The sequence below is a fragment of the Protobothrops mucrosquamatus genome, unplaced genomic scaffold (genome assembly GCF_001527695.2).
Source record: "Protobothrops mucrosquamatus isolate PMUCROS unplaced genomic scaffold, P.Mucros_1.0 scaffold555, whole genome shotgun sequence".
Taxonomy (NCBI): Eukaryota; Metazoa; Chordata; class Lepidosauria; order Squamata; family Viperidae; genus Protobothrops; species Protobothrops mucrosquamatus.
In genome coordinates, this window is record NW_015386858.1 from 7,940 (window position 1) to 16,751 (window position 8,812).

An 8,812-nucleotide genomic window follows, 5' to 3' on the forward strand; every position below is an offset into this window, starting at 1 on the left:
GCCTTTGAACTATGGTGCTGGAGAAGACTCCTGCGAGTCCCTTGGACTGCAAGGCGTTCAAACCGGTCAGTCCTAGAAGAGATCAACCCCGACTGCTCTTTAGAAGGCCAGATCCTGAAGTTGAAACTCAAATACTTTGGCCACCTAATGAGAAGGAAGGACTCACTGGAGAAGGGCCTAATGCTGGGAAAGATTGAGGACAATAGAAGAAGGGAACGACAGAGAATGAGGTGGCTGGATGGAGTCACTGAAGCAGTAGGCATGAACTTAAATGGACTCCAGAAGATGGTAGAGGACAGGAAGACCTAGAGGAACGTTGTTCATGGGATTGCGATGGGTCGGACATGACTTCGCAATTAACAACAACTGATATTCTTTCTTTCATAACCCAATGTTTTTGCACCGCTGCTAGTGTCTGTGGCTATGACTGAGTTATGCAACAATCAGTTAGCCAGTGATTCATCTTTAATTTTACCCACCCTTGTACCAACATGTTTCATCACTCAAGTTTCAGGAAAGGGCTTCTGTTTACTCAATGAACTTTCATTGGCACATCTTGCTGAAGGGTTATAAGGCATAATTCAAAGAGCAGCATGATAATTCAGACATTTTCATAGTTTCCCATGACATAGTAAATTTTGATCAGCAATCTTGGTGGGAATCTCTTTTTGGAAACAACTCTACCATGAAGGGAATATTTGCAAGTGATGATTTATCCAATTGCTTGTTAATAATAGATAATAAATCTCTTTCTGTTTTACTTCCATACTTCTGCCATTCTTTCCATAGCTTGTCCATGGTTGGTGTATCTAACAACTCGTTCAAATTTAAGTGAGTTAATCCAATTAGGTTCTCCATTCTGTATCAAGTTCATATTTTTTGAGCTGTCACATATTTTGTAATAAATCCTACATGCCTTGAATGACTTTTGTTTAATCCCAATTAACTCAGGAAGGGGGCATAGAGTCTAGGAAATGAAGATAATGCTCATGTAAGAAAATCCACTCTTAACATTACCTGTTATAACAACTGGACTTGAAAAATTATTCCATCTTGGGAAAAGCCCTTTTTAAGATTAAATGTTGCATGGAAATGGGGAGAAACTGAATTCAGAAAGAGAAGGAATTCTGAGTGATGCAATGACAGGTGTATAACTCAGGATTGGTAGATTATGCAATTGGATTCTCTGATCTAGAGATAACTTTATAGGTAAAGATGTTTTGAAGAAATAAGATGTGTAGATTGGCTAGCTAGCTCCTACTGTTTCACCTGCTTATATGAGATCATCCTATGGATGAATCTAGTTTAGCAAACAACTGATGCCTTTTTATATATAGATGTATGTGTTTATTTATCTTTCTTTGTGTTGGTGGCTTCCTGTGGCCGATTGGTTGGGAAGTGTTCTTTTCCTGTGATTGTTGAACTATAGCTGATTTTGGGTTAAAAAGAAGATGACTGTATTGGATCTAGTTGATGGTTAATTGCTGTGTGATTGTGGGGAAAATGTGTTGAACTGATCTGTTAATGGGCGGATCTTTAATTATCTCTATATACAATTTAAATCTGTATGTCTGTTCATAAATGGTCAGACTATCATGATGTTTCTGTGCACATCTCTGACTGAGTTTATCTATAAAAATAAGGGGCAACAAATGTAAGAATGCATGTGTGAACATATACTGTGTGTGAAAGCACACAAACATATGTGTAAATGACTGGATGTTTGTCGAAAAGCCAAAGTACTGGGCTATGATTTTCTTAAAAGCTGTTTACTGAATAAATTGCTATTAGCAGAACTCAGTTGAACATGCTAGGCAATAAACCATGCTTCACACAACCCACCAAGCCAAAATCAAACAACCATATTATGGTTTATCACAATGAACAGTTAGTACAAAATATGATGGGGATGGCAATAGTCCTAAGTGCATTTTACTTTGAGGCAGCCTACTGCTCAAATATTACCCCGAGAAAGACTGCAGCCCTTAGATTGAAAATAGTTCCTCGGGTCTAATTTAGACCATAGACATTTCCCCACTGAGGTAGCATTGCTGTCCCCAATGCCAATCCCTCCACTGCGTCTGTGCTGAGTCACAGCCAAATCTTGTTGTCCTGATTTGAGAATGAGCCAAAGATGGTTTCTCCCTTTGATGATGCTACTGCTCCCTTTTTACCACATCATCAGACAGTGGGGAAAACATCCATCAACAGGGCTCTGCAAATTGGATGGATTGACCTCACTTCAGGACTTCATTTGGGTTTGTTTGGGCTAGTTCACATATCCTTCCTCTGGCAGTTCATCTGGAGATGTATTTCCCTGGTTAAAATAAGGAAAATAAGAGAAGCATATGGAAAATCACAACGGCTCCTAAGAGAAAGAAAGGAGAACCCTCTATGAGTGTGGAACATGTTAGATCCTGTAGAGCAGACATGTCAAACACAAGGCCCGGGGGCCGGATGCGGCCCGCAAAGTGGGTTCATGTGGCCCGCGAAGCCATCCTGGAAACAGTGAGGGAACGCCCCCTGCTGCCTTCGCCCTAGCCCAGGCCAGCCGGGAGGGACCCAATGTACAATTTTGTGGTGGCCATCTATGCTGAAACGCATTCAGTCTTAGCTCCACAAGGCCATCTAGAAACAGCGAGGAAGCAGCCCCTGCTGTGTCGGCCCTGACCCCTGGGTGCATGCTGGGGAGGTGTCACCCTTTGTGAGGAATGAAGAAATGGACCATGCCTTGGCGCTTGCCTCGGTCCCACCCCCTTCTGCCAGAGACCCTCAGATCTGTCCCACTCCTGCCCAGGCCCCCACAGGCACCCTTGACGCGAACGATGTAGAGCTGGCCACACCCACCCAGTAGGCCACACCCACTCCATCCACGCCCACCCAGCAAGCCACACCCACCCTGGCCACACCCACCCAGTCCCCCAAGGGCAACCGCCATGCTGATGCGGCCCTCAATAAAATTGAGTTTGACACCCCTGCTGTAGAGGAAGATGCTGCATGCAAATGTTGGGCAACTACCTTTCTCATTCCAGGGAGGGAGTAACTGAAAGCGAAATGTATGGGAACCAGCAAATAAGCAAGAAAATCCCACTTTCTTGACACCCCCACATTATTTAGTGGACATTGGAAGGAAGAACAACAACTGGGCCAGCAGATCCAAAAGTAAAGTTCTTTGATGCTGTTTCAACATACTCTTGATAGAGAACTGTGCAAATATACCTCTCTTCTCCCTCAAACAAAAAAGGTGAAAGTTTCTTCTCTCTGTCTCAAAAGTGCTTTTTCAGGAGGCAACTGGACTTTCTTGTTTTTCTTTGAAGACATTTCGCTTCTCATCCAAGAAGCTTCTTCAGCCCTGACTGGATGGTGGGGAATGGAATGAGAGCCTCAAGGACTCTCTAAAATAATGCAAATGACCAGCTGTCAGCAAGGAATATAAATCCTTCCATTCCCCACCATCCAGTCAGGGCTGAAGAAACTTCTTGGACAAGAAGCGAAATGTCTTCAAAGAAAAACAAGAAAGTCCAGTTGCTTCTTCAAAAAGCACCTTTGGGAAAACCATGACCTGGATGACTGAGTATTTCCATAGACCAGGGGTAGGCAACCATGGCTCTTTTATGAGGACTTTTATGTGGACTTCAACTCCCAGAATTCCTGAGCCAGCCACGCTGAGGAGAAAGGGAGAGGTTTCCAAGCTGAGCCATGCTGGCTCAGGAATTCTGGGAGTTGAAGTCCACGAGTCATAAAAGAGCCCAGGTTGCCTACCCCTGCCATGGACATTTCCTCTCTCTGGCTGGAAGCCTGAAGACAAGTAGTTTCCAAAATAGGGGAAACGTCTGAAAAGATCTGAGGAAACAGAGTGATAGCAAAGAGGGCAAATGCTTAGAAAAAAATGGCAGCAGGAACAGAGGTTGGCTAGTGCTCAAAGGGGAAGAAGTGTGCACATACGTCTTAAAATCACTAAAATACATCTCTTGCCACACCCACAGCAGCCACCTGATCTCACCTTTAAGAAGACGGATGACAAAGTATTACACATTTTACACATTTCGAAACCATGGTGAGAAACTGTTAGTGTTGGACGAGAAAGTCTGCTTTTATTCCAATACATGTATTTATTATATATTTATTTAGCAATGACTTGAGGCTGTTTCCTCAACAGGTTGGGCATGTGATGAAGATTACAACACATGACTGTGGAGAAAAATGGGGGCAATCAGGGTATGATGGAGGCTTAGGCTCTGCCCAGGAACTGATTTCCCCTCCCCATTATTTATTTTATTAAATTTCCACACCACCCATCTCACCTAAGTGACCTTCACACTGATGTTAGAAGAACAAATGCTGAGCTCTAGCCAGAGTACCCTTGTTGTTGAACTTTGCTAAGGTCAGAGAGGACAGTCCAACTGATTCTTCTGAAGAACCAGAAGAAGAGATGCTAGCAACGTCATTTGAGCTTGAACAACAGTGTCAAGGGCTAACTGGGAATAGATTCCAGGCAGTATTCATGCTCTCTCCTCCTTTTCAGCACTACCAGTAATACAGAAGCAGCCTGGCAAATCCAAAAAAAGCAAGAGACGATTGTGTCAATCCCAGAGGCCTTGAGCTGGAAAGACAAAGTCTGTCACCTGACTGATTAGTCAGTTACTGTAAGCCACAGGCATTTCATTCAGGCATACAGTGAAGCCTTCAGCAATCAACTGACTGGGAAATATCTCAAATCTTATTTCTCCTGTCACCACATCCCTCCAGCAAAACCTCCAGCAGATATCCTCTGATGAAGGATTTCACTTTTAAACTCTATCTTGTGGTAGCATCTCCATCTTCCAAGCTTGGCCTCAACAATTAATTTTACCCATGATTACAGCTTCCGTGTTCCCAGTCCTTGGTCTAAAATTGTTTTGCCGCTCTATACGGGTACTTGACCTGATGCTGATTCTAGCCTTGTTTTCTGTTTATTCATCACTGATCTTTTTCTTGCCCGATTTAACTTAAACTTCATATCAAAGTTCATCGGCACATTCTTTTCTGCACTATTTATTCTTACTTTGCATGGGACAAAGCTCATGCGATGGCTTACAAATAAATATTGGTTAATGGAAGCCAGTTACAGTCTGTCCATTTAGGATATAAAGGAACATTTCGAGTTTCATGCAAAAGTTTGTACATAAGTCTATAACCAATCCTGTAACATATTGTACCAAGCCATGGTTTATTAACTATTCCGTCTAAGCCAGGAATTCCCAACCGGGGATGCGAGACGATATTCCAGGGGGTGCAAAAACTTGGATTTAGAAGTTTTAAAATTATATAGTGTATATGCATAACCAGGTATTACTTTTGTAAGGAGAGCGAGAATATATCAGAAGTATTCTAGAGGTCCAGGGTATAGAAAAGGTTGGGAACCACTGGTCTAAGCAGAGTACATGAAGTTGTTTCCAATTGTACATTTATTACAGCCACTGTTAAATATATCTTTATAGTGCATTATGTTATCAAAAGGACTTCCATTTGGAATAAATTTAATACAAAGCCAGATCTGATGCATAATTAATATTAAGCCTTTTGGAGAGGGCATTCTGCTCAGATCACTTGCTTTTAAATAAATGTTTTAACAAAATTTAAAAATAACATTTTTTTTCTTTATCCGCTTGTTGAAAATGAAATCACCTTAGATTTCCAGAGGATAATAATCTTAAAACACTCAGAGCATATTTTTGCATAAATAAGCTTAGATTTGCACTTTACAAAATCAGCTCACTAGTAACCCCACTATCAAGCAAATTGATGGAACAATTTACAAAAAGTTTACAAAAATTTTTACAATTTACAAAAAAAAACCCAAAAAACACCACAATGCATTTTAAAAGGATTCTGGCCATTGAATTAATAAACTATTGATCAATCATTATGTGCACCTATTTTAATCCTCTTTTAATTAGTTGAAATCTACTATCATATCTCTTTTTAAGAATATTTAAAAAGTTTGCTTCCCTTCATTATTGCTATGAAAATACAGATCTTGACCATAAATAGCTATGTCTGTGATTACCTAGATTAACAGTAGAATTCACCCTGAAATATGCAAATTTATATCTTTTTCTATAATTAGTCAAAATACTGTGTCGTGTTTATTGTTCTGTGTTTTGTAAAAGATTTATAAGATTACACTGTTGCAAGGATGGTAACTTACTTGCCTAAGAATCACAAGTAAAATATATGAGACTTTCACTTTCTGGAGACTTTCTTTTAGATTATTATTGTAACAGATTTAGTTACTTTGAGCTGGTTGGATAAGCTTTCTGTTTTTACCACTGCTTGAGGTGATTACAAGACTTTATAAGATTTATATATGACCTCTACAAGATTTTAACTTATTTATAAGTGAAAGTATAAGAGAAGGAGGAGAGAAGTAAAATGGCCTCTAAGAGTGTGGGAACTTTTGTACAATCTCCTCTCCAGCTGTTCAAACACCACAGCAGCCAAAACCTAAGACTCCTCCGCCCTCCCCCCCCAATCCCTGCACTTACACTGAAAGATATTCAAGATGCATTAAAGGACAATGCTAGACAGATTAGAATGGAAATGGAGGATATGTTTGAAAAGAAACTTGAAGAGAATCTTGAAGAGAAGAATACAGAGCTGAGAGATGATATAGTGTTTGCATTGCAAGGTCTGGCAGTTCATGTAGAATGTATTGAAGGACGGGTGGAGGAAGTGGAAGAACATGTTGAAAATGTGGAACTCAGATTGGGGAAAGTGGAAGAGGCAGTGGATTTAACTCAAAATGAGGTCATTTCGTCACAATACAGAGAAATGGAATATGCTTTGAGAATAAGAGGGCTGAGAGAAAATGCTCAAGAGAAACTAGAGGATGAGATTGCAGCAGATCTGGCCTTGGTTTTATCCTGCCAACCTGATGAAATAATAAGAGAAATGGAAAAATTTTTTAGAGTCAATTCATGGATTGCAAGACAGAGAAATCTCCCAAGAGATGTTGTTATCTATTTTTCCAGAAAATCAATCCGTAATCAAATTATTCAAGCTTTCTACAATCAAAAATTTCAAGTATCAGGACAAGATGTTATAATTTTAAAGGAGATACCACCCAAAATACTCAGAAGAAGGAAGGATTTTGCCTTCCTGGCTGAAGAGTTGAAAAAGCGTCAAATTCAATTCAGATGGGAGATACCTGCTAGTATTATGGTAAATTACATGGGAATACGCTACAGGCTCAACACCATTGTAAAGGCAAAAGATTTTTATACTTCAATCCTGAAAGCAGGTTCTCCATCATCTCCACAAGGTGCCAGAAAGGAAAGAACTGGTGAAGATAAAGTGGCTGAAGGAGCTATATTGTCATCAAGTTTCATAGAATTACAAAATCAAGAGCAAGTTAAGCAACAACTTATGGAAATTAGAGAAGATCCCAAATCACAAAGAATGACCCGTGCAGCTCATAAACGCAAAGAAAGAGAGCAACAAAGAGTGGATGTACCCGTTGCACAGCAAGTAATCTCGGAGCCAGTGGGAGGGGCGAGGCCGAAGAAATCAGTAACAGCTGATTTACAAGGAGCGCTCCAGAGCCTCGCTGCCACTAAAGATGGCAAAGTTCCTGACTTGGAATGTTAATGGTTTGAATTCTCCACAGAAAAGGAAAAAGATATTCTATTATTTGAAACAACATAAAAATGATGTTGTTTGTTTACAAGAAACTCATATTACAGCTAAAGATCAAAAATATTTGTCTAACTCAGTGGTTCTCAACCTTTTCAATGCCGCGACCCCCAACCGGTCGTAGGTCGAGGACTAAACCGGTCGTAAGTCGAGGACTAAACCGGTCGTAAGTCGAGGACTACCCAACCGGTCGTACGTCGAGGACTTTCCCTGCCTGGGAGCGCCGCACATGTGTGGTTCCACCCCCTGCACCGGCCGAGGCGTAGCTGGCAAGCGGCAGAGACGGAGCAGGCCGACCACCAGCTGGCCCAGCCCAAGGGAGGTAAGGCACCCGCCGGAAAAGGGGAAAAAAATGGCGGACAGCCTTGCTTGGCGACCCCCATGAAATGGTCGATCGACCCCAAATGGGGTCCCGACCCATAGGTTGAGAACCACTGGTCTAACTCACGGCTGGGTATACATTTTATGGCACCTGCGCCGCAGAAAAGAGGTGGAGTAGTTGTTTATATCAGGAAAGACTTTCAACCCAAATTGATTGATGCTGATTCAGAAGGAAGATATGTTTTTGTCGAAATATTATTGAACGGGAAGAAATGTCTTATTATTGGATTATACGCCCCAAATCAACAGCAGAAACAGTTCTATAAATTGTTATATCGGAAAATAAACCAACTGGATTATAAATCAGCTATTATGATGGGGGATTGGAATGGTGTTCTAGATTCAAGAAAAGACAAGAAAGGTTCTTCAAAAACGCTTAACTCAACATTGCCTAAAACTTTTTTTGACTTGAAGGATGAACTGGAATTAAAAGATATATGGCGAGAGAGAAATATGGAAGAAAGGGATTTTACTTTTTTTTCGGATAGGTACCAATCTTATTCCAGAATTGACTTTTTTTTAATTACTAATGATTTTTGTTCTAGGGGGAAGAATATCAAGATTTTCCCCAGGACATTGTCAGATCATAGTCCGGTATGGATGGAGTTACGTGCTGAAGAAGGGAGCAGAAGGACTTGGAGATTGAATGAAAATTTATTTAGATATGATATAAATTTACAGAAATGTAGAGATCAATTGAAAGAATTTTTTTTGTTGAATATGCACAAAGGTACTTCAATTTCAATGGTCTGGGATG